This window comes from Macaca nemestrina, chromosome 13 (assembly GCF_043159975.1).
Source record: "Macaca nemestrina isolate mMacNem1 chromosome 13, mMacNem.hap1, whole genome shotgun sequence".
NCBI lineage: Eukaryota > Metazoa > Chordata > Mammalia > Primates > Cercopithecidae > Macaca > Macaca nemestrina.
In genome coordinates, this window is record NC_092137.1 from 7,082,555 (window position 1) to 7,108,962 (window position 26,408).

General features: G+C 43.3%; 1 protein-coding gene across 9 annotated transcripts in view; it reads left to right on the forward strand.

The window, feature by feature from the left end:
* Positions 1-26,408, forward strand: part of LOC105486544 (ring finger protein 144A) — a 128,503-nt gene that overhangs the window by 33,371 nt on the left and 68,724 nt on the right. The window contains exon 1 of one of the 9 annotated variants that reach the window (XM_011749447.3): positions 1,469-1,635. The exons of the other annotated variants lie outside the window; for them this stretch is intronic. The gene's annotated coding sequence lies outside the window, so the exon portion shown is untranslated. Of the gene's footprint in view, positions 1-1,468; positions 1,636-26,408 lie in introns of those variants that run through there. 9 annotated transcript variants of the gene reach the window in all.

Consider the following 26,408-nt stretch of genomic DNA (forward strand, 5'->3'; position numbering starts at 1 on the left):
ATGGGCTAAGAACTAAAAGCACACAAAATGACCACCTGCAGCCCAGTCTAGGTCCCGAGGGAAGAGGGAAGGAGGTCAGTGTGTGCAGCTGGTGCAACCATGCTAAATGGTGGAAACTCAGCAGATACAAACAAGATACCGGCGAGCTCTGTTGCTCCCAGCTGCAAGGAATACTGGGTGTGGAGATGGTCTACATGTTTTATTGTCTTAGGGGAGAATACTCTGATGGTGCTGCAGGAATTTGGGAGATCCAGATCTGGCTGAGGGATATCTTCTGTCACAGCACAGAGAGAAGGGACAACCTTAGAGGAGGTTGATTTTGATTCTCAAGCTCTTGGAGCCACGCAAGTTTGGATCCTGCCCAGAGGTCTAGGGATGCATGAAATACCTCATGGTTGCTGCGGACAGCGATCATTTGTTTATCACTTTGATGTTTATAAATGCACTTCCATCTGCATGGTTATTTTGCCAGCTTACACAATGCCCCTGTGAGCTACGGTGTTTCCCGTCATCCAGCTGAGAAAACTGAGACTGAACAAGGCTTGCTCAAGATGAGGCAACGGGCCATTGGTGGAGTTGAAACAAGCCCAGGATGCTCCATTTCCAAATCTCACATTACCTGTCTGCCTGGTAAAAATTTGGGAGGGACTCTTAGGAGGTGACTCTTAGCACCAGGAAAGCAGGGAAGATAAGAACATCTTGGAAAATATCTTGATTCCAAATGGAAGTGATTTAGGATTGCAAGACTCTCCAGGGTCCAGATGGGCATGGGCGTGGTGGGAGTGGAGTGGATCATTTCTGGACATTGGTGTTTTGGAGGAGCCATTTTAAGGGCTATCAGCTGGTGTTTCATGTGCTTCAGAAGAGATCTTGAGTACCAAAAATAATGGTGTCCAGCTGTGGGAAGAAGCACATATTGAAATCAGATGAATTATTTTGCAGAGACTAGGAACATGACTGTGAAGTCCATTAGTGGATGAGGTCATTGGGGACAGAGGAGAGGCACCAGTGGGCTCTGGGGTGCCTGTCCATCCCTGAAAGCGTAGGCCATGCGGGATGACCACATGGTGCTTTTGATTTTTCTTCTGGGTCCTCTTTGCCCAATTCAAGTTGAAAACTTCGGTGCCGGCTAAAGTCAGCCCCAGAGAGTGTCATATTATCACCAACACTTCCCAGAAAGAAAAAGTCAGATGCAATTTGAGGTTTTGAAGAATCAGAATGAAGAGCCTGCTGTTAAACATTTCTCCACTATGTGAATAAGTCAACTGAATGTGAGGATTAACTACAAGCAGGAGGTCTGTACATAAATGTTTCCAGAATGGGGGAAAAAAATCACATTTCAGAATCTTTGAAGAAGGGGTTAACCTGGGGAAGGCATTTCACAGTCCCCTCCCCTCCCCTCCCCTTCCTTTCCTTTTTTTTTTTTTTTTTTTTAAGGAAATCAAGAAACTTCTGGTAGAATAGAGAATAAATTGAAAGTGCATCGTCCGAGGAAGGTTCTTATATAGGACAGGAATTAAAGGACATCCTCTGTATTAAAAGGATCATGAAATCCACAGACTTTGCGAGCTGACCCCGGAGGCAGTCTAGGCCTCTTTAGCACAGAGCTGAGTCTCTCCTCGAAGAGACCACGGAGTGAGTAGGGTGTGGGCGTTACCCGGGACTTCCCTTTTAGAGACCTGCACTCAGCCGGACCGTTTCTGTGTTCTTTCAATTCATTGACGAATCAACATTGGATTTTCGAAATTCATTCAGGATCTGTCTTTGCTCTTAATCTTAACTTTTGTCTTTGAGTTCTAAAAGTTCTCTAAGGAATTACTTAGTTAAGTAATTGTGGATAATTTATTTTAAAATCAATATACATACACAGTAAAATTATTAAACTACAGAGAGTGTATTAAGTAAAAATTTAAATTTTCTACCTTCTTCCCCAGAGAAAACCACTATCATCATCACCGTTATTATTTTTATTTTTATTTACCTTTCTAGAAAATTTAGGAGGCATAAAAAGATACCCGCCTTTTAATTAGAACAGGATTCTGCCATATTACTGTTTTAAGCAGTGCATTTAAAGAGCTGTATTCAGTAGAATTTGACACATGAAAAACTGCGTTATGTCAGTTTTGGAGCATCATTTGCAAATATCCGTGAACCTTCCTTTCAAACGAGAGCATTGTCGATGTGAATGATGCCCCCATATAATGCTGCCCTGGCGTCCCACCTTTCCCCTGAGCTACCTCCTAATCTTCCCTTGCTATTTTAAGCATTCTTTATTGCTAAACCTCGTATCCTTTTACTCGTTAACAATGATATTGTGCTATAGGTAGACTTGCTTACGCAGTGTTCTCTAAGATTTAACCATGTTGTTTTGTGTAACTGTATTTATTCATTTCATGTTGTGTAATATTTGATAATCTTAGCATCAGTTTCTTCGTGCATTCTTCTGCCATTGGATGTTTGGATGATTTTCAGTCTTTACTGTCAGAAAACAGTCTGCTATTAGTATTCTTGGTTCCTACATACCTGGTCCATGGGTGCAATTTTTTTCTTGATTATATACCAAGGAAGAGCACAGCTGGGCCTGAAAAATAAAAGCTAATTAACGATTAAGTTTGCAAGAAAATGCTATAATGATTTGTGAAGTGCGATCATGCCAATTCACATTGCCATCAGCAGTGAATAAGTTTCCTTTAAAATTTATGCCTTTCTTATCCCAACACTCAGCATTATTAGGTGTGTTAATTTTTGCCAAATTAATAGTAAGATGAATTTAAGGTACCAGTAATGTTGAGCTTCCTTTCCCATGTTTAATCACCATTAAACTGTAAAATGACTGCTCGTATTTTTGGTCTAGTTTTTTTATTGGAGTGTATTTTTCTTACTGGTTTGAACACATTTTTCCTGTATTCTGAAGACTATTGTTAGTTTCATGTGTTAAAAATATTACCTCCCAGTTTGTGCAATCCATTTTCACTTTCTGTAAGTTACCTTTTTAATGACTAGAAGTTCTTGATTTTAACATGCTGAGTGTATCAACCTTGCCCATTTATAGTTAGGGCCTTTTATTTAATACAGTCTTCTGTATTCTGAGGTCATAAGTCACTCTCTTATATTTAATAGTTTAAAAAGTATTTAGAATTAACTTTTGTGTGTAATGGAGGAATCCAATATGATTTTTATTCATAAGGAAAAACAATACCTAGTAACATTTATTGAATGGCCCTTTTTCTCTATTTATCTGAAATACACACTGTTATGTGTCGTATTTCCATGTATTCATGTTTTTTTTTTTTTTTCCTGTGTCTCTTTTATTAACTTGGTTAGATTGTCCACCTCTGTGTCAATGCAGCATGCTCTTAATGACTCCAGCTCTCTAGTAAGTTTTGGCACTTGGCTTTCAGCCTTTTCCCTGTTATTCGGTGGCGTTTGGCTAAACCTGGTCCTCTGCCCTCTGTAGAGATTTTAGAGTTAGTTTATGAACTAACAGCACCAATGACAACAGCAGCAAACCCTTGTTGGGAAGTTGCTTGGATTGCATTAAATGTGTAGGTCAGTTTAGAAAGAATTGGCATAATCTGTGATACTGACTTTTCTCATCCATGAGCATTGTATCACTATCCATGTATTTATGTCTTAAATGTCTATGTTTTGTACTTTTCTCTAGATCCATACACCTTACTTATCTTTTGTTGAATGTGCTCCTAGTACCTTAGTTTCTTTTATACCCTTGGAAATGGAATCTTTGCTGGAGTGTATAAATGTAATTACCTTTTTAATATTGATCTTGCATCTAGTCACTTTACCAAACCTTTGGTATTCTTAATATTTTGTCTATAGATTCTTGTACGTATACTGTGTTTTTTAAATAATGAAATTATTGTTTATTCATTTTCAATTCTTATAGTTTCTCTTTCTTTTTATTGTTTTCTTTTTTGCATTAGAGCCCAAGGTACAATATTGAATTGAAGTAAAAGCATATATCTTTTCCTTCAGCCTGAGTTTTGTAGGGAATGTTCTAATTTAATTAAGAATATATTTGCCGCCATATATTTGTAAATGTCCTTTGTTAGGTTAAAGAAATTACCTTGTGTTTCTAATTTGTCGAGTTGTATTTTATGTTTTTAATCATAAATGCATGCTGAATTTTATCAAAGGCCTGTTCTGCATCTATTAAGAGGACCATATGGTTCTCACTGTTTTTTTTTAATGTTCTATTACACTTACAGTATATTCTATTGTTAAATTCTCTTATACTTCTAAGATAAATCTAGCTTGTTTAAATACACATCTGACACACATCTGGATTCCATTTGCTCATATTTTGTTTTAAATTTTTGCTTCTTTACTCATGAGAGAGTTTGGCCTATATTTTTTCTTTCCTTAACTGTTTTTGTCTGATTGAAGAGGGAAAGTTTTTTTTTTCCCCCGGTTTTTCCCAATTTACCAGAAGATTTTGTGTACGATTTATATTATCTGCTCTTGAAATTTTGGTAGTACTCAACTGAAAACGAGACCTGGTGATTTTATTGTAGGAAGATTTCTAGTCAATTTTTTTCAAAGTTCGTAAAATTATTTGCACTTGTTTCTTCTTGAGTCAGTTTTCTTAAGCTTTATGTATATATGTATATGTTATATATAAAAAAGTATGTTAACATATGTTTATATATATAACTTAAGAAAAAAATTTAAAAATGAGCAAATAGAATCCAGATGTGTATTTATATTTTATATATACATATATACACACATATATATGTTTTAGAGATGAAATCTTACCGTGCTACCCAGGTTAAATGGTATTCTTTTAGGCGTGTGTTCATAATTCCCTGCTTTTCAATTTAATTAGCATGAAATTATTCACAGATTTTAAAATCTCTTCTATTATTTATTACAATACAGTTGTTCTTTTTTCTTCCTTAACGAACCTGCCAGATTGTGCATGTATTATGATTTTCAAAGGAAAACACTCTTGGCTTTGTTGAGCCTCTGTACTGTAACTTTACCTTGTGTTTTGTTTATTTTTGTTTTTGTGTGTTATAGGTCTTCTTTTGCTATCCTTGAGTTTAGGCTGTAGTTGCTTTTCTGACTTGTTCAGCTAAAAACAACTCAATAATTTTTAGCCCTATAAGCATTTAAGATTATGAATTTTCTTTTCGGGGCTGGACGCAATGGCTCACATCTGTAATCCCAGCACTTTGGGATGCCGAAGCTGGTGGATCACCTGAGGTCAGGAGTTTGAGACCAGCCTGGCCAACATGGCGAAACCCTGTCTCTGCTAAAAAATACAAAAATTAGCGAGGCATGGTGGTGGGTGCCTGTAATCCCAGCTACTCGGGAGGCTGAGGCAGGAGAATTGCTTGAGCCCAGGAGATGGAGGTTGCAGTGAGCCAAGATCGTGCCACTGCACTCCAGCCTGGGACAAAAGCGCAAAACTGCATCTCAAAAAAAAATTTTCTTCTCACTACTGCTTTAATGGCGTCTCATACGTTTTCTTAAATAATATTCTCATTAATGTTCAGTTCTACATATTTTTTAAGTTACATATTTTTCTATAACCCATGAGTTACTGATAAGTCTTTCAAAATTTTCCAACATGGGGAATCTTTTCATTATCGACATCTATCTTAATTGCATTGAGGTCAAAACACATGAGTTGTTCTTTATGTCTCATGCTGAGTTGTTCTTTATGTCTCAGTATAATGTCAGCTTTTGTGAATGTTCTGTTTTTGTTTGTTTGTTTGTTTGTTTGAGAAAACTGTGAATTCCCAGTGTATTGGTTCTGGGTTTTACAATCTATTACATCAAGATTGTTTACGGTGCTTTTCATGTTTTCTACATTTTTACTAGTTTGCATGTTTCCCATTTTAAAGTCATATATAATGAGTTTTCTCAGTGCGATGGTGTACTTGGCATTTTTCTCAGTAAGTGTAATTTTTGCTTTGTATATTTTGAAGTTATTTGATGTATACAAACTTAAAATTTTATGCCTTTTTAATGAATTAAACCTTTTATAATTATTACCTTCTTTTTCTCTAGTTAGACTTTATTCTCTAAAGCCTATTTTGTCTGATAGCTTTCTTTTGATTGGCATTTTTCTTGATCACTTTTCTCCATCCTTTGACTTCTAATTTCTCCAATTTCTTATAGTTTTAGGTATATTTATCTGTTTTTAAAATTTAATTTTGCCATTTCTTTCTTTTGGCTATCAAGCTTAATCCATTTATTTTTTATGATCTTTAACATATTTGGTTTTTTTTCCTCCACATGCTTTTATGCTGTTTCCTGTTTTTTAAGTATATATTTTTTCTTTATATTATTACTTCTTTTTTCTTTTATAATTTGGAAGTTATACATTCTGTTTCTCTTCTCTTAGTAGACACCACTGGTATTTTTCTGTGTGCACAGAAAATTAAAAAAAAAAAAAGCCTTCAATTCTCAGTTTCTGAAAACCCTAAGAGCCTTAGAATTCTGTAGTCCACTTACAGGTTTATAAGCTTATTCATTTTTTAGTTCAATCTGTTTTAACTGGGCTTTAGTTATTTTCTGGTGGGAAGGATCTTGATAGAATCTAGTTCATCATAATGAGGGAAGTGGATGTCTGCAATTGTTGATTTTGTTGGAACTGAAGACGTAGGTGGCCCCTTGGTTCAAAGCCTGTTTAATCATTTGGATGGAGCATCAAAGAAGATGGGAACTCTTCACTGATAGGTTTTTCATGACACTTATGTAGATTTCCAATTAAGCAGGCACAGATTTTCAGTGTAGAAAAAATATTTTATGATCATGTGAACTAGATGAAGGACTGAGATCTTACGTACGTGTAAGTCCAGGGCCATGTGACACACTTTGCAAATGTGGAAAGAACATAGCACTGGTAACATCAAGTTGATATTCTAGGTTATTTTCATTCTATAATTTTTTAAACCTTATTTTCTGTAGTAAACATATGTCAACATTTATAAGGTGACCCACGCACTACCTTCTCCAAAAGATAGTGTTATTTTAAAAATAGATGCCTCTTTGCCCTATTTTTTCTGTGTGACTTGAAATTTGGGAACAAATCAGGATTTCATTATCAGACATGTTTATTAGGGTGTCCATAGCACAATGACAGAGTCTGTTAGGGTAAGATAAGAAACCTTTTTTTCTTTTGATTTTTTTACTGTAAGGCAACACTGTTGTGTGCAAATATGAACGCTTAAAGGAAATCATAGAGATCATGCAGTACAGAGTTTTCAAAATTTGGGGAGTAGTTTTGTGGTGATCCATTTTCCAAAGGAAGTCTTATGGAAGCCCAGTGTCTTAAAAATAAATGAAAATAAAATTCAGCTCAGGCTGAGACGGGAATAAGTTTAGGGCACCTGTGACCCCCATCAACTAAGGCTTCCCCTCCGTGGTTCCCCTCCATGAAACGCAAAAGAGCATCCTTTACATTTAAGGCCTTCATGTTACAGAGGCGGGATCGGAGACCTGCAGGGGTCCCAGGGCTGGCCAGTGGCTAGATCAAGTCTGTTCTTCTCAGCCCATTCCAGGCCCTCCTGCCCCTCCGCAGCTCATTTCCACAACCAAATAGAGTTGCTTCTTCATGCAAAACCAGTTAGGAAGTGTCTGGTACAATTTCTTTCTTAATTATTTCCTTTACAATCATCACTGTGTCTAAATGTTTTGCTTGGATGACCCCCGAGTTTCCAGCCAGACTCGTCCTGTCTGTTGCACCCTAGCTCCGTGGCTGCTCCTGGCTTTGTTGGTGTCTCCTGGACTGGAAAAGCCTGTCCAGTGTCCCAAAACCGGGATTTGGTGACAAGAAGCCCCGTTTTAATGGCTGTCTTTTGTTTGCTACAGGCCCTTTGCTGGTCTTCTAGCTGTTGCCACAGAAGGATTGATTCTTTTCAGGCAGACAGACCACATGCTATTTCTGTGCTGTAAATTTCCAAAGCTTCTTCCCTGTCCACCTCTCCAACCACACACTGGAACAAGAAGTGTGTTTGCAGCTATAATCAGCACACTTAAGTACTAGTTAAATTCAGAGTGAGGACAAAATCCGTACAGCTCCTGACTCTGAAAGAGGCTATAAAAATATTACAACATGGCTTCAAGCCCTCTAGGACCTTTAAAAATAAGGTGATCCCTCCTAACCCATTGAAAGCTTATTGGGGGTTCTAAAATAGCCCAGATTACATGTTAAGGGAGTTGTCTGATTCATAGAGGATTGTGTCAGACACCAAGGAGTCCTGGCTGCCGACTAGCAAATTCTTTTCTTGTTTCTGTTTTTTTTTTAGGGGGCGGGGGATAATATGCACAGTTATAGCCACTTACTTTCCTGTAAACTCCTTGAGGCTAGTCACCTTCCTCTGTATCTATGGTGTGTACCTGAAATGGTCGTGAAATAGCCAAACTAGAGAGTCAGAGGTGCCTCTGGAAGAAGCAGCTTTCAGCTCTCTAATCTCGTCTGTACACCACACATCTTTTTGGACGTCATTCCTGTAGGTTATTGCAGAGATCCCCATGACAGCCCTGTGAGAAGCAGGGCAGTTCTCAGTAACCCAAATCATAGATGAGGATACTGAGGCTTTACGGCACCATGGAATGGTCCAAGGTCTCATGAATTTAATTTGCAGTAGGGTCTTAAATGTGGGTCTCTTGGATCTTAGACCGAGATTTTTGTTTGCTTGGCCCACTGTTAATCTCAGGTCTGGCTTCGGGATACTCTGTTCTAATCTAGTGGCATCCTGGTACGCTGCTCAGCTTCAATGTAAAAACAACCCTGCATGCTTCCGGCAGGCTTGGTGGTCTGCTCATACGTTCTATGATAAGCTTTCAGCACATACATATGCTACGAAAAATATGCAGGGCACTTGCAAATTATTACTTACCTGCAGCAAAGTTCTGACTGCTTTCCTTGTCTCAGACTGTAGAAAATCATGCGAAAATGACAAGCGTATTAAAATATTCTCTGTTGAAAACTCCATCAGTAGTTCTCAGGGCATCAGGAGCAGGAGCAAAGTTTGGACTCTTTTCCTGAACCTGTGAGGAAGCTCCTGGCCTGGCTGCAGACTCATTTACTCTTGGGCCACCAACACACTCCAACTGGAATGTAAGGAATAATTGGTGGCCCTGGACAGCCCTTTGGTGCTCTGGTTTCTCACTGGCTCTTCCCTCCCCTTGGTCCAGTGTCTGCAACAGGCTCTTCGTGGGAGCTCTTCTGGTTGAGAAACCCCTTCTCTGTCCCGCGTGCTTGCCTCTGTTAAATCCTGTATCCCTCTGCCCTGCATGTAGGGCTTTACCAGCTGCATCTGGGCTGAGCTCAGTGTGGAAGGCCTGGCACCTGCTCCGGTGTTAAGAGTGCTCAGAGGTCAGAAGGCACTTGGTAAATATTTGCTGAATGAAGGAACTGTATTTTAAAACAATTCCCTTTTGCATTATATTTGTGCAAAACTGTGTGCAAAATGTGACTGGAAGGATGTGATTGTGTGCGGGTAAGTGCCGGATGTTGTGCTTAGTAAGAGGGAAACTGGTCTACCTGATGCCCACCTTGGCGTTGACCACACCAGTCTCAGAGAGCTCACTGCATAGAGGCTGCTGTGGGATTGGCAGGAAATGGGTACCCCGCATGGTTTATCTCTGTATTTCCTCCAAGCAACTCTGCACACTTTTGCATAGAACTGCCCCTCAACAAGTGCTTTTGGGATTGAATGGCGCTGTCATCTCTCTAAATACTTGGACTTTATGAGCCCTCTGGTTCTAGGCCGCTGCTGAGATCCCAGAGGACACTGAAAGGCATATTCTGAGAGCTACCTCTTTGCAAATGCTTTTATTTTTAAGTAAAAGAAAATGTCCTTGTTTCCTCCTACCCCTTTTCCAATCTTAGCACTCTATATTGCCTTGCAGGGACTGTGGGCCATCACTAGCTCCCCGCCTCTCACCACTCAATCTCAACATGTCTGTTTTTTAGCAGCTTGGTGTGAGGCTCTTAGCTTTCCTTCTGGGGGCTGCAGCTGAGACTGCCTAATCTTGGATGTGCCCAGTTAGGCGACGACAGAATGGGGTGGGGGAGTCGGGATGGAGCTCCAGGGAAGCAGATGGATCGCCGGAGGGCTGCTGTCACATTGCCCTGGAAGGTGACAGATGGAAGCACACAGTAGTCTGCAGCCAGGCTGTCATGCACAGGCACCACGGGGCACCAGGCACGCTGTCTCTTCCTGGAAGGTGGAACCTGATCACCGCTCTGCCTGGCCTCAGCAGTGCCTTCTGCAGGGCTCTGCTCTGGGCTGGTGAAGGGACAGAAAGCAAAGTGAAGTGATTGAAGGGCACAGCCCAGTAACTCAGCTGCCTGCCGTGCCAGAAGCGGAACAAACGCATGGACAAGGGCAAGCCTGCCTTGCTTTCCTCCCCCGCACCCAGGTGACCACCCAGTTTGGGAGAAAAAAGAATGTTGCAATTTAGGCAGAGTAGCTGGTTAAGGTTCTCGAGCCAGATGTCTTAGTGATTCATAGTGCTCTCAGCATAGACCTTGAACAATAACCCGTGTGGCCCACTTCGGTCGTTCTTGGTGGAGTGCTGGCTGCCTCTGAGAGTTACAAATGTTGGACTGTGACTAGCACCTTGAGCTAACGCAGTAGCCTCTCTCCTGTGTCATGGTGGGGAGTGTGTGGGACGCTGAGGGACAAAACTGAAGAAAGGTCAGTGTCCATGATTCTGGAGGACTGTCCATGTGGATTTTCTAGAGGGTCCCAGGCTGGCTGCCTTCCCAATCAGGCAGTTGCTTCTGTGGATCCCGCAGGAGGAGGCAGAGGAGGACATGGGTTTGGTATCTCACCTGCAAGGTGGCAGTGGGTGGGCTGTGCAGAGATCAAGGTTAAGAGTGGGCCCTGCCGAAAGGAGCTTGGACACTCTTCCAAAGCTCCTCTTTTACCCAATGGCTCCCTAAAAGCTTCTCCCTTACCCAGTAGCTCCCTAAATGGTGCATTAGATCATCTTGTGGGTGCAGCATGGGGCTCCAGTTACTGCTCTCCAGTGCTTGCTCCCCTGAGCACTCTCTTACTGCCCTTGGAGCACAGAACACGTGATGCTCCTGGTGAGGCACCTCATTGATTCATTCCAAATAAACTCCCTCAGTGACAGGACAGGGCTTCCGCATCCCTGTGGCCAAGTCACAGCACTGGGTGTGAGGCTGGTGATCCGATACATGAGAAGCGCCCCGGCCTGTCTGCAACTCCAGGGAGTTCCCATCTCAGGGTCTCATGAAGCCTTGTAACTTTCACAGCTTGTTCTCTCAGTGGGACATTGGGGCATGGCCAGGAGTCAGAGACTATAAAAAGGAAGCAGAGAAACCAAACGGCGGGATGGAAGTGAAGGTGGAGTGTGGCTCATTGGCATGATTCTTTAATAGATTATTAGGAAAACAGGGATCATGATGTACTGTTGTGTGTGCACATCCAGCTAGGAGAGCTGCTGTTGGATGTCTTTGTTCATTTTCTGTTGCTGTAATAGAGTATCTGAGACTGGGTAATATAGAGAAAAGAAGTTTATTTCTCACAGTCCTGGAGGCTGGAAATTCTGGGATCAGATGACCTCATGGGGTGGGCTCTTGGTGAGGGGCCTCACACTGCATCATAGCACAGCAGAAAGCATCACAGGCACACAAAAGAAAGCCAAAGTGGCTTCTATAACAGACCCACTCTCATGACAGCTATTCTGCTCCCGTGATAACCCGTTAATCTGTTCATCCATGACCAGTGAATGGATTCATCCAGTCATGAGGACAGATGCCTTATGACCCAGTCACTTCATAAAAGATCACCACCACCCCCTATACTGTTTCATTGAGGATTAAGTTTCAGCATGAGTTCCAGAGGGAAAAAACATGGAAACCATCGCACTGGAGCAGCAAGTGAAGTTCCCAAGTCCCCTGGATTCCCCGGGACTAGCCTACTGCCAAATAGGCATGTGGATTGCAGTTAAGGGGCTACCTGTCCCTGCCCTCGTGTGGAGATCACACAGCGCTGCTCCGTGTTGTCCCCTCCCTGCCCTTGTGTGGAGATTGCACAGCGCCGCTCCGTGTTGTCCCCTCCCTGCCCTCCTGTGGAGATCGCACAGCGCCGCTCCGTGTTGTTTCCTCTGGCTGGCCCGTGTTCCGGAGACCCTCCAGCCCTCACGCTCTGTGATTCTAACAGTTAGAAATGAATGTCTTGCCCCTGGTATCAGGAAGGATATTTCATGGCAATGGAGACTACGGGAGAACTAAAGGGAAACATGGGTGGAGGAAAAGTAAACTGTATTGTTCAGTGAAGCCCTAAAATCCTCTTTTTCCTTTTATTCCCTTGGAGTAGACTGGGGACCATGTACATCAAAGACCCTTGTGCCTTTGGCATGGAATCTTTGCAACAGAGTGAAAACCTTTGAAGTTCCCAGATCGACTCTGAGAATCTGCCTTACTCTCTTATTTTTTTAAAAATGAGCCCAGCCGATGGTGGCTTCCGACACTTGGAAGGCATACCATGAAGGGACTTTGACTTTTGTTAGAGAACTTGAGTCGGGGTGAGTCCACCTGGGCCCCTGGATGGTACTCTTTTATGAAGGCAATGAGAGTGGCCAAGATTGTGTTCTGGAAAGTGATGGTCACAACACACAACGGGGGAAGGATAATGCCATTTGGAATTGAAGGAGAAATTAGTCATGACTCGGGAGTGTTGGTGTGTAGAGAGAGGATTCTCAGACAGAACAGCACTGACCTGCTCTCTGCATAGATCAGGCATGTATTTCTTCTCACCGTGAAGGGAGGAGGTCATGCCAGGTAAATCTCAAGGAGCTTCCACACCTGAAATGTTCCTGGCAAATACGTGGGTTCCCCGGTGTGGAGGTATGAGAGTTCTTTTCTCCTTCACCGTGGACAGGCAGCTCTGTGGCAGTTTCAGGCTCTCCGCTGCATTCACACTCACAAGTGGTTTGTTTACTTCCTTTAGCATGAAGGAAGAACTGAAGAAAGTGCTGGCATGCGCTTAATTTTCAAATTGGCAGTGAAGTGATTGTATGAAGTCATTGGTCAGCATAATGCCAATTTCAGTTGTGTGTGTGTGTGTGGGGGGGGGTACTGAAGAAAGCTTTCAGAAAAATCTGCTTTGCTGTTTGAAATACAACTTGGTCCTCTGGATGTCTTCTTGGACTTATGTGGGTTGTTTTCTTTATGGCTTTTAGTGTAATTTCTCTTTAAAACATGTAATAATTTAGCAATTAGAAAAGGAATAATGCATGCTTTTCTTTTTTTAAGTCTGATGTTAAATCAGTCTGTGGGTTTCCAGTTATCTCTTACTGTATCACAGAAAGGTCTGCTGCTTCATAGGCATTTAACATGTTGCGATTATCTTTATGATAATAAATCTTTATGATGATAATGATTATGTGCAGCGACAATATGACCAGGAAAAAAAATTAATTTCTGAGGGGTGGAGGCATTTTATCTTCCAGATTGAATTCCTATAAAGGTACATTTTTTTTCTCTTAGAATGTGAACTACTCTTTTACGCACCTGCACTGAGTGCCTACTGTGCCCAGGGCACTGTTAGTGGAGTCCCTGCGATCCAGAGTATTTGATACAGACCCAGCCTCAGGAGACAGTAATGTATTTGGAGAGATGAGACATGCATGCATCCTAAGGACAAGAGGACACTAAGAGCCAGAGGACACTAAGAGAGGAAAGCTCCGATGCAGGGATCTTGCTGTGGATGACATCCTTGAGGCCATGCCTTCATGTCTGGCACATGACTTTGAATACCCATCCCCCTTTTGTCCTTCTGCCTAGAATTTCTTTCACACACATAACAACATCACTCCAGCTTTAAAGCCCAGCACGAATAGCCCTTCTTCCCTGAAGCATTCCTGACTTGGCCACCTGGAAATGCTGTGTTTTCTTGGAATTCCTAGGCAGTGTGTGGTATTGTGGAAGTAATATTAGCGACAGTGTTTGATTGGCATTTGAAAATCTCTCTCTCATTTACTAAATACATGTGAAATTGAAACAGCCTCGTTGTCTGGGGTAATACCTGAGGTTTGTTGTCTCATGGCCAGGAAGAACAAGGATACGAACACATGAAGAGTGAGGCTGAGAGTGGAAGTTTAACAGGTGAAAGAAAGAGAATAGCTCTCCGCTACAGAGAGGGGTCCTGAAAAAAATGGGTTGTCGGATCCACAGTGAAATACAGGGAGTTTATAGATAAGCTGGTGGGGAAGTGGTACCTGAACTACACAGGGAGCTAAAGACCAGGTGTGCCATTTGCATAGGATGCAAATCTCTGGTAGCCCCCACCCTAATGTTTTATTATGCTGGGGGGTTCTCTGCCTGAGCTGTACCATGTTGCCCTTTTATTTATTACTGTACACGTGGTAACGGAAAAGGGAAGATGGAGCCTCCGTGTTGGACATGCCCGGCCCCCAGGTAACTCTTTTCTATTGGTGCAGCTGCTGGCATCCCTCATCCAAGCTTCTAGCTTCCTTATTTTTGTTTGTGGCTCCATTTTTCAGGCTGTTCTTTGTTATAAGAGAAATGATTTTGGGGGGCAGATTTTTGGTAGAAGGGAAGCTCTGCCAAACACTCTTTTGCCCTCACTGCCTGCCTAAATACTTTCTTTCTACCTCCTATATCAAAACTTTGTGCTATTTAGCCTTCTGACTGAACACTTGTTTCCTCATCTGTGAAGCCACGTATCTCATCAGATTATGGATAGTTATATTCACTGAAATAGGGAAAACTTCTAACACTTAGACCAGATAGTTAATAAAACGTTAGTTCTTCCCCATTCTCTTTTACTTGAATATTTATGCACTTGTCTTATTAACTGTGGCATAAACTTCCCGAGGCAGGGCAATGCCTTTCCCATTACTGAGCATAGGCATTCATGCACTGAAGGTCTTCAGTTAATGACTGGTCCCACCTTGCTAGTCTCCATGGTTTATGCCATCATGATGCCAGTGTTGAATTTGTGGTGGTCTTTGAACTGTGATTGATCATTAAAGGGAGATGACAAGATTATTTCGATAATTTTAAAAGACGGTTGAAGAAGGGGACTGTCCTCAGCACTGAGAAGCAGAGGTCAAGGATGAAGTTGTACTTGGACTTGAATTAGGCTGAGTTATAAGTGGTGATTTGATGCATGAAATCCACCTTCTAGTTTTGAGACACTGGAGGACATCTTTTCTGAATCGTGCCTTGTTCCACAGAGAGATACTGAGGCCTGAACAGACAGGATCGTAGGTAACATCAGGAGTCCTCAGGTAACATGAACACGAAATACCTGAAAAATGTATGTTTGATTTTTACCCTTACTGGCCAAGCAAGGAGTCTCTGGGTTGAAATGTTTGTGTGCGTTTAGAGATAAGTGAATCTCCAGTGATTTTGGGAGCATGAAAGTTAATATGCAACACATTCTGATCCGATATACCTTCTTTGTTGGCTCCATCCTGTTCCTTAATGGATTGATGAGCCTCTCGCGGTATCTTGTCACTTTCTGAGCTCATAGACATTCCTCATCACGCAATTAAATTCTTCGTGATTTTTTTTCTAAGTTAAACCTTTTCTTGCCTCCTTCCTCTTCTCAGAATGAATCTGTGTAATTGGATGTGTAAGGTCTGCTTACTTGCCATTTACCTGAATCTGTTTCCAAAAATGACAGAACAAAAGACTATTACAAGAGAAGACGCCCAAACAAACCCTGCAGTTTTAACAAATTTCCTTTCCCCTTCCTTTTTCCCTCTCTCCCTCTCTCTTTTCCTCTTTCTTCTTTCCTCTGTTTAATTGATGAGCAAAAGTCTTTAGCTAGTTAATTACATATCTAGAGTTAAAACTCAGGGTTTCTGAGTCATGTGTCCTTGGTGTGCAGTCATTGGGTGAGGAACTGGGGTTGTTAAAAATGAATTTAATATAGTCCCTCCGGTCAAGCAGCCGCAAACTAGAGGCAGGCATGGGACACACTGTGTGCCCCGGAGTGGCTTTGCATTTGAGAACCATCCTTCTGGAAGCTGTGCAGGGAATGGGTCAGCCTGGTCTTGCATTTTCCTCACTCCCCTCCTGGCCCACTCCAGCAGCTGGTAGGCAGAACTGTAAAGGAAGTAATGATGTGGCTCAAGAAAGAGGCATGAGGTTAAAGTAAAACGGTGGCAAGGGTAGCAGAGATGGAAAACAAAAACAAAACAAAACACAGCAAGAGAACACATTGGCTTCCAGTGTGAATTTTCCTTCTTTGAAAGAGGGAGCGTGGTTTTGCACTCAACACAGTAGCAAGGAGTTTAGGTATAAACTTAGGATTTCTGCACACAGAGGAATTCTGCCTGCACGTGCGTGCTGGCTGCCCCGTTTGGAATTGTTCACAGACAGTTGTACTCAACAAGTGTCAAATGTTTGCCCTATCATAGCTGGCAGGCCTGTTATGAGGATATTTACAAGAAACGTGAAACAACCCTGCAGACACATGCACTGGGACGAGGCTCGGCTTTTCTGGGCCTGGAGGGAAAACAGGAAAATAGGACACGATCTCAGCTCAGGAGGAGGGCGTGTTGGAGGCCATCATAGGAGGCAGTGGTGTCCCTGCAAGGTGGGGAGCAGCCCCCACCACACATGCAAAGGCAGGTGGAAGCTGTTTGGTGAGTGGACCTACAGCACCAGACATGTACGTGTATGGAGAGCAATTTTCTGTCAATTACTCAATTATAGAAATGTCTGTATATTCAGGGCCTTTATGGAGTTTAAGGGACCAGTGCCTTCTAGAGGGAGAAGCTTTTCTAAGCCTGAGGCATAACGCAAAACCTAAGCACAAATAGCGGGAAGGTAGGGCGGTGACTCTGTGGCAAGTGTGGAGCTGCAGGCCGGTGCGGTGGCGCAGAGCTTGGGGAAATGGGACAGGATTGCATCTTCAGGATGGCATCCCGAAGCTGTTTTCCCATCCTTTCCAGGTAATAAGGAAATAGGCACAAGATTTATAAAAATTGCTTTTGATAATTATCATCTTAAAAGGAAATCTCTCTTCTAGATTGCTATGCTGTTTGTATTTGGTGAAGAGACAGAAAATTTGCCTAAGTTTATCGGGGTTTTCACTTATTAAGCTTTCAGTTTTTAAACAGGATGTGCGTTTTAGGTTTGAAGGAGTTAAATGTTTAGTATCATTAAAAAAGAAAGAAAAGGAAAAAAGATACCCCCCAACCCCCACAACACACACACTAATACCAAAATTGCACATTCAGCATTGGAGAAGTTGTTTACTCAGCAACAATTGTTATACCCTGACCTTTGCAGGCACTTCAAAGTCTTAGCCCATATATTTCACAGTAAGAAGAAATGGTGGTTTAAATGGACCGTGTGAAGACGATTATGACAATATTGGCCAGAGAAACACTGGAATATTTTAAAATTTGAGTTAGTCTCCAAATGTTGGATGTTTCTTCACCTTCTAGCTAGGATGCAGAAACAACAGCAACACGAAGACTAAACAGCCATGGTCAGCGTCACCCGCTTTGGTCTTCCCAGAACCTGAAAAATCTGTGCTCTGAGGTTTGTTTGGGGAGAAGGATGAATTGCCCCTGGAGAAATCCCCAGTCACCAAATGTCTAAAGCAGCCCACTATAAAAAGAATATTTTAAGAGGTTAATAGTAGCCAAGTTCTTTTTCCATGACAACCTCCTGCCTTGCGTTTTGAAGTACAGTAAATATTGCCATGAGAAGGGGAGTGATTTAGGGGCTACTTTCAGGAGGCCTGAAGCATTTCAACTTTAATAGAATAATCACCGAGCAGAGTGTTCCGTGAACAGGTAATTAGGAAGTCCGTGGTGAGGGCAGTAGCACAAGCTTGTGCAGTGAAGGCGATTCTTGAGCTAGTGTTACTCCTGATGGGATTTTCTATGGCCAGGTCTCTGGTTATACATCCTGGCCACTTCCACCTGGAAGCCCTCCTGATCCTTGAAGATCCATGCTTCTCCCCTGTACGGGCTTCTTTTCTCGACCGACCTTCCTCTCTTGGCTTTAGCTTTAGTTCTTTGGTTCATGGTGTCAGGAGTTTTTGCAGCCATCCACACAAGACATTTTGGAGACAAGTTTGTCTCCTCCTCCTCCCCACATACCATCCCCCATGCCTGTATGATGTTCTCCCTTTTCGTGACTCTCCCAGCAAGCCTTTGCTTCTCCAGTTTCCCATGGTCACCCGCTGAGTCAAGGTTCTTATCGGTTCGTACATGTGTGATAATGAATTTTACCCATCACTGTGCGTATAGGTCGTTGTTCCTCCAATGAGAGTTTATTCTGACAAATTACTACAAATCAAGCTTTGAAAATGTTATGTGAAACATGTAATTCTTCATCTACAGAAGACACCGTTCGTTTGTCATCTGCGACAGAAAACTTCCCTTGGGGCGTGTGGGCACCAGTGGTTATGGGGGAAGGAGGATGAGTGTGAAGGGAACCTGCCCAGGGTCTTGTTAGTGCCCCATTGTGCCCCACCCTTGCCCCTTTTTGCATGGGGACTTTGAGGAGCCCCTCAGCCTTGTCCTGTGGCGCCCTGTCCTGGAGCAGCCCCCGGTCTTGGGAGTTAGAGTTGGTAGATCTCAGCCCCTGCTCTCTACTTCTGGGTAACTATGAGGCAGGGGTGTGACAGTGACTGTCTGAGTCCTCCATGGGATTAAGCATCCATTAACCTCAGTAGCGACCAGAGTGGTAAATCCTTCACTTGTACTTCATTCACTTCTTCACGTCTACAACTGTTTCCTTAGCTCAAGAAACTCACCGACCAAGTAAATCACTTGCATAGGAATCATTGTCTCAGGGTCTGCTCTAGGGGAAGCCAGATTAAGATACTTCCATAGACTTCTTTTTTTTTTTCTTTTTATGTGCAAAATGAGGGAAAAGTCAAAAGCTCGCTGGAAATACCAAATGAATTAAAAGTTCATGAACATCTTTGCAAACCCAAAGCACTAAGCTACTTGATTTGGGAACTCATGTTTCAGTGGACCTGGACCTTCTCTTAGCATTTTAAGGAACAGTGTTTTTTTCAGAAACGGGTCACTGCGTGCGGTGAGTTGTTGATATCTGTAGAGTAGGGGAAGTGGTGTCCACTTCAAAGGATTCTTAATTCCATGGGATTTGGCATTAGTTGCTTTTGAATGGTATGTCTCTTCTGCTCATTACTCCCAGAATGGTATCATGTAAAACAGCCCGGTGTGGGCAGCCACCCTGTCCTTGCTGATCCTTCCTCAAGGGCCTTCTCTTCTCTGGGCAACCCTTGAGAAGGCTATAGGAGGTATGTTCTAAACTCTTCTGGCATTCCATATTTTCATTTGAAAATACAGAAAGAGAATATCCTGCAGGATGAGTTGCAAGTTAAAATACGTGGGCATAGTACTTTCTTATATTATTTTGGTTGAAGGAGGGGAACAGGAAAGCATAGTACTTTCTTATATTATTTTGGTTGAAGGAGGGGAACAGTGAACACTTCGGGCTCAGAGCAGGCAAGGTTAGAACAGACTCCTGGTGGGTGCAGCTGGCTTTGCCAGTGGCTCTTCACCTCCTCAGCTGGGACAAACCACTGATTTATTCTGGGAACATAGAACACGGCTCCAGTAATTGGAATGTGTTCTTGTGGCTGCAGCAGTCCTGCGGGTCCATGCTTGCTGGCCCATCACCTGGTCTTGAAGACAAGAGCTTTGCTACCCCTACTGGGATCAGTCTATTCTCATCACAAGAAACAAACACGTTTGAGAAAACAAATCCTTTTCTCCTACCGTACAAAATGACACCCAGAATTACCTGTCAATGTGTTTTTTACAAATTTAGCCACAGTGTCTGGAAAAAACGCATCAACTCTTCTTCGGGGCAAAGCAGGCACTGTGAAGTTGGCGAGGGCATTGCCAGTGTCTCTTGGCATCATCCTCCTCAAGCATGACTGGTGGTCAGAGCCCACGGTGTTCCCAGGTATTATGTGTTCGGGCTGTCCCATTGAGTCCCTGCAGTGGTAGTGAGAGGCTGGTGAGATGTGGGGGTTCCTGCTGGTCAGATGAGGTCTTGGGCTCAGGGACACTGTGAGCGTAGCACAGAGCCGCCCCTCGAGAGTGTAGCATGTGGTCTCAGGGTGCACCCAGGTATACCGCCTCTTGGTCCAGGGCTGTAGCCAGTAGGTTAGGTAATACCCCATCCTTGGGGCTGAATGTCAGTAGTGATGACAATAATGATGGCCATTCCTGTAGTGCATCAGTGTCATTACTGGCCTTGTTAGTAGGGTGCCACATCTGTTAACTTATTTAATCCTCATTATTCTAAATGGTGTCGTGGGCTTAACCATGTCCCCTTAAAATTCATATGTTGGAATCCTAACTCCCAGTACATCAGAGTGTGTGACCTTATTTGGAGAGAGGGCCTTTACAGTGGTAATCAAGTTTAAATTAGGTCATTGGGGTAGGCCCTCACCCGGGATGACTGGTGTCCATATAAGACGGGGAAACTGGGAGACAGACATACACACAGAAGGAAGATGATATGAAGAGACACAGGGAGAAGATGGCGCCGACAAGCCAGGGAGAGGGGCCTGGGACAGATCCTTCCTCTGAGCCTCAGAAGGAGCCGACCCTGCCCACACCCTGCTCATGCTCCTGCATCTTCCAGAAGTGTGAGAAAATACATTTCTGCTATTGGAGGCACTCAGTCTATGGTGTTTGTCACTGCAGCCCCAAGTAACTAATAAAAGTACAGGCTGAGCATTCCTAATTCAAAAACTCCAAAATCTGAAATGCTGCAGAGCATGAAACTTTGAGTGCCGACCGTGCCACAGGTGGAAACGTTCATATTTGACCTCATGTGACGGATTGCGGGCAAAATGCAGTCAGTCTTCCTTTCATGCACAAAATTGTTACAAATCTTTTATAAAATTTTACCTTCAGCTATGTGCGTATAAGGTGTATATGGAGCAAAAGTGAATTTCATGTTTAAACTTGGATCCTGATATTGTTTGACTTCGTGTCCTCACCCACATCTCATCTTGTAGCTCCCATAGTTCCCGTGTGTTGTGGGAAGGACCTGGTGGGAGATGATTGAACCATGGGGGCGAGTCTTTCCCATGCTGTTCTTGTGATAGTCAGTGGGTCTCCTCAGATCCGATGTTTTTAAAAACAGGAGTTTCCCTGCACAAGCTCTCGCTCTGCCTGCTGCCATCCACGTACGATGTGACTTGCTCCTCCTTGCCTTTCATCATGATTGTGAAGCCTCCCCAGCAATGTGGAGCTGTAAGTACAATAAGCCTCTTTCTTTTGTAAATTGCCCGGTCTCGGGTAAGTCTTTATCAGCAGCATGAAAACAGACGAATACACGTCCCAGCCCCAAGATATCTCATCAGGTATATGCAAATATTTCAAAATCCAAAACACTTCTGTTCCAAGCATTTCGGATGGCGGATATTCAACTGGTACATTTTCCTCATTTTATACAGGAGGAAACTGAGACCTGGAGAGGGAGGAACTTGCCCAGGTCCCCTCAGAGAGCAGAGGCTATGGTGGAGAATGAGCCCAGGGTCTGTCGTCCCAGTGTCCACACCCTCAGCCACCAGCTTCACCAAGTGGTGACTTGCACCTTCTTTCTGCACAAGCCACAGGACTGTGTTTTTCTCACCATGCGATGGCTTCTCCAGTGGCCTAGCCCTTCCTCCTGCAGCCCCCATTTCTGTTTGAAGTTTTGAACCAAATTTGTTGCCCCCAAAGCATGACCTGCACAAAATTGAGTGCATAGAGTCATGTGTAAAACTAAACTTTGAGAATATGAATTTTGTGCACTAAATTCACTCTTGTCTTTACCTTGCTTTCCTTATTTGACACATTTTTCTTACTCGTTTTTCTTTTTGCAAAGTATAACATACACTTCGTAAAATAACTGACAAGTATAGAAAAGCAGAAATACTTAGTGACCGGGTCATTTTACTTTGTGGTGTGTGGTCACTGGGTTTCCCATAGTTCTTTGGCCTTGTCCTTATTGCAGGAGTTCCAGCTGATTGGACAGTAACCTCTGGCTGGGAAGTCATGCCCAGTCCTCTTGGGATGGGTGTGCAGTTTTCCACGTTCTCCTGAGTCCCTTTCCGTTTCCACGTCTGTAAACTATTCCCTGCTTTAATATTCCTTCAGTTGTCTGGTTCCTTGAGTGGGCCTGCCTTCTTTCTACTGGGAGCCCCCGTAGGGATGGTAGGGATGGCCAGGGTGTGGGGTCCCAGTGATAGGGCTGTCTAGTATATGAGGTGATTCTAGTCTTCTTCAGCATATCTGCCAGAAGGATAATAAATGTTACAAAACTAAAATATGGAGCAAACCAGGTCATGGGTGAGTTAAGACTGAATAACAAATTGCATTCTGAGGTGGGGTCTGGCAGCATGCTGCAGTTTCAGGATCAGTGAGAGATTTTTCCTTAACCCTTCTCTTTGGCAGTCTTCAGCTGTGTGGAACTTGCTAACATGGGGCAGTCAGTTATTCTAGACACAGACAGCTCTGGCACCTGTGTGGGGAGTGGCAGCGCTGCTCACCTGGGCCTTGGAATTCTGTCCTCTGATTTGCCATGTATCTGAGTGGTATCAGATGAAGTCTTGGACAGAGGCACTCCCTGGGCTCTCGCTAGTTCTGACCTTCACTTTGTTTTTTGCATGGATTCAGCTCCCAGTTTCCAGTTACCTAAGCCTGCTTCTCTACTTTTCAGTGGGACCTGGGATATTTCTCTACTGTGGGATAAGAGAGTGTACAATGTTTATTTCTAGATTCCTGATTTTGTTCTTTTGAACTGAATGCAGTCTCCTTCCTAGTCTTTTCTTAATGGTTTTCAAAAAGAGGGGATTGCAGTTTGGTTCATGAATGGAGAGCCTTGGAAGGGGAGTCTCATTTCTTCTCACACAGGCCCCTGGGGAGGAATTATTGTCTCCCCCAGGGTTCTGATCCAGCCCACAACCTTATACGAGTAACTTCAAATCAAGCTGAAGCCACCTAAACCCACCCATTTCCCTTGAAGCCAGAGCAACAGCAAACAGCAGAGTGGATTCTAATTTTAACTGGTCTGCCTCCTCTTCTTTCCCTCCTCCTCATTCCAGGCCTAAATTGTGGGCACACGCTCAGTCATCTGCCAGGCAGAGCTGCAGCAACATTGAGTGACAGTCTGAAATGCTGCTGTACTTCTGTGTTCAACTGTCAAACTTTGGGAGATAACTTTCCTCCTAGCTACAAAAGGGAAATTACATAACTTCTTGTGCTAACCGCCACTTACCCTCTTTAACTGCACATGGCTTCGTATGTTTATAACTTATTTTTTCCTTTTTAGAATAATTTTTCAGGTGGGTTGGGTGGAACGGAAATAGCCCTGGGGGGGGGGGTCGTTCCTCGGGCTAATTGCTGATTCTTGGAGTGGGGCTGTGGGATTGGAAGGTTCCCCTTGACAATCCTTTTCCTTTACTGGTTGCCTCCCTTCCTGGCCTCTCTAGCACATAAACCATCTTCCCTTAGACATTGACTGTTTGGTGCACATGTTGCGCAGGACTATGGCTAACAAGGCAGCCAGCTGTGTCTCAGGGTTGCGTTCCACCCCGGGGATGCAGTGTGTCCCAGCAAGGCCAAGGACTGCCATTCTGTTCCCGAGCCACATCCAGGCCCAAACTCCCACAGAAAAGGACCTACAGATGCTTGCATCTGGCAAAGCGGAAGATCCACAGGAAAGCGTTTAGTTCTTGACTAGAAAGGTGCACGCCCTCTAACAGTGGGGGATAATAGTTACAATAATGGTAGACACCAGCACCAGTGAAGCCCAAGAGGCGGTCACATTTGTGGTTTGAAGAGTAGGATTCTGAAGCCAGATTGCCTCTGTTTGAAGCTAGGCTCTTGACATTTACTAATTTTGTGACGTTGGACAAGTTGGGGAACTTTAAAGCCTCATTTTCTTATCTGTGAAATGGGGATGAACATGCCTACTTCATAGTTTACTGAAAGGATTAAAGGAGGCAATATACCACTAATGCAGGTTCGGATGGAGCTGGTGTTAAGTGTAGGCAATTTGCCACAGTCACGTGGTTGGGTGTCTGAGCTGGGGTTCAAACTCAGTGGCCTCTGATCCCAGAAGATTGCACACTTTTTAGTATAGGATGTTGTGTCTAATATTAGGATGTCGTGTCTAATATTAGGCTCACGTGGTGTCTTAGGATCTTTGGATAAAGAGACTTAGGCTCTTATCCTAAAATTGTCATTAACTGTTCAACCACAGACTAGTTGGATTAATTTTATTGTACTTCCTCCATTTCTTCTGTGTGTATCGGCATGTAAGGCTCTTGTATTGCCATCAAACATGCAAATTAAATGCTGATGGAAGGTGGCCCGGGTAGAAGGTCCTCCTGGTCACCTCATAGTGCAGGGTGGGCATCTCCTCAGAAGACCAGCCCGACAGCACAGTGCACACTGTCTGCTGGAAGATAGGCCAGTGAGGATGAGGTTGGGAAAGGGTTTCACATCAGGCATGAGTCTTTGGAGTGGATATGGAATTTTAGGAACATTAACTTTCTTCCAGTATTTACTAGAGAAAGGAGAAGATTGGAAGGGTGAGATGGATTTCCACCATCCCTAGAAAATTGTCAGTACGCACCGCAGGGGTCAGCATATGGTCCATGGGCCGAATCCGGCCCACTGCCTGTTTTCATAAATAAGGCTTCACAGGCACACAGCCGTGCCTGTTGGCTTACGTGCCGTCTCTGACTGCGTCGTGCTCCAGGATCAGAGTGGTCTTTTCTACAGAGACCCCATGGCCTACAAAGCCTGAAATGTTTTCCATCTTGCCCTTAGCAGGTAGACTTTACCAATCTCTGGTCTACAGTGTTACTGGACTTCAGGATAGCACGTTGTTCACCACATAAGGAAGGATGTGGAAATTAAGAGTAAGTGAGAATTCTGGAGGATCTAGTTTTTTAGGCTATGACTCATGCCCATTAATTGATCTTAGATTCGTCATTTACCAGCTCCACCTCATTCTCAGCCTGTAAAGTGGGAGGGTGGAAGTTACAGGCATATCTGTTCTCCAGGAGTGCTGAATAGTATAGGTGTCTCAAGAAGGGAGAATGGCGTTTGTAGCATGATTCTGCACATTGTCAAGATTATGGCTGCCTTATGACCATCAGTGTCACGTGCATTCTAATTTTCAGAAAATAATTAAATACAATATTGTGGTTCAGAGCATGGGGCTGGCTTCAGACTGCTGAGATCCATATGCTGTTTCCATGTCTGTGGTAGTGTGATAGTCAACAAACTTCTTAACCTCGCTGTGCCCTGGTCTCCTTGTACCAAATGGGAGGTAATAATACCACCTCACTAAGCTATTGTAAGATTAAGTGGCTTCTGAGTTGGTACACCTAGTAAGATCTTAATACATGTCAGCTATTATTAGTGCATAATTCTTGTTTGAATTAACACTGTTTTTTTTTTTTTTTCTTATGGGAAAAAGAAAAGCCTCCCTGAAAGGCTGGCACTATGAAAGTAGTCAGACTTTACTGATTGTGAAAGTAAGTCTTACATTCACAGTGCCGTGAGCTGACCAACCTTGTCTAACCCTTAGCTCTCGACAGGCAGATGCATCAAGGATGTTGCACCTTTTGACAATAAAATACATTTCAGATTTTAAATTAAGAAGAGACATGTAGGGGAGCCGACATAGGCTGACATTTTTGGAACTCCAAGTTAGAGACAAAAAATTAATTAAAATATTATTTGGAATTTTTGTGGTAATTTATACAATACTAAAATACATTTCCTAACTTTCTTTTTTTTTTTTTTTTTGAGACAGAGTCTCGCTCTGTCACCCGGGCTGGAGTGCAGTGGCCGGATCTCAGCTCACTGCAAGCTCCGCCTCCCGGGTTCATGCCATTCTCCTGCCTCAGCCTCCCGAGTAGCTGGGACTACAGGCGCCCGCCACCTCGCCCGGCTAGCTTTTTGTATTTTTTAGTAGAGACAGGGTTTCACCGTGTTAGCCAGGATGGTCTCGATCTCCTGACCTTGTGATCCGCCCGTCTCAGCCTCCCAAAGTGCTGGGATTACAGGCTTGAGCCACCGCGCCCGGCTCCTAACTTTCTTTGAGTAGCCAAATAGATGTATAGAATGAGCAGGTATGATTGCTTGGTTGTGACCGGAAACGAAGTTAGAGACCGTCTGTTTATTCTGAATGATTATAATGGCTTTTATTTTTATTAAAATCTTTGCGATGTTTAAATATGCACGTGTATCAGTCCGTTTTCATGCTGCTGATAAAGACATACCCAAGACTGGGAAACTTACAAAAGAAAGGTTTAATTGGACTGACATTTCCATGTGGCTGGGGAGGCCTCACAATCATGGCAGAAGACGAAAGGCACGTCTCACATGGCAGCAGACAAGGCAAGAGAACT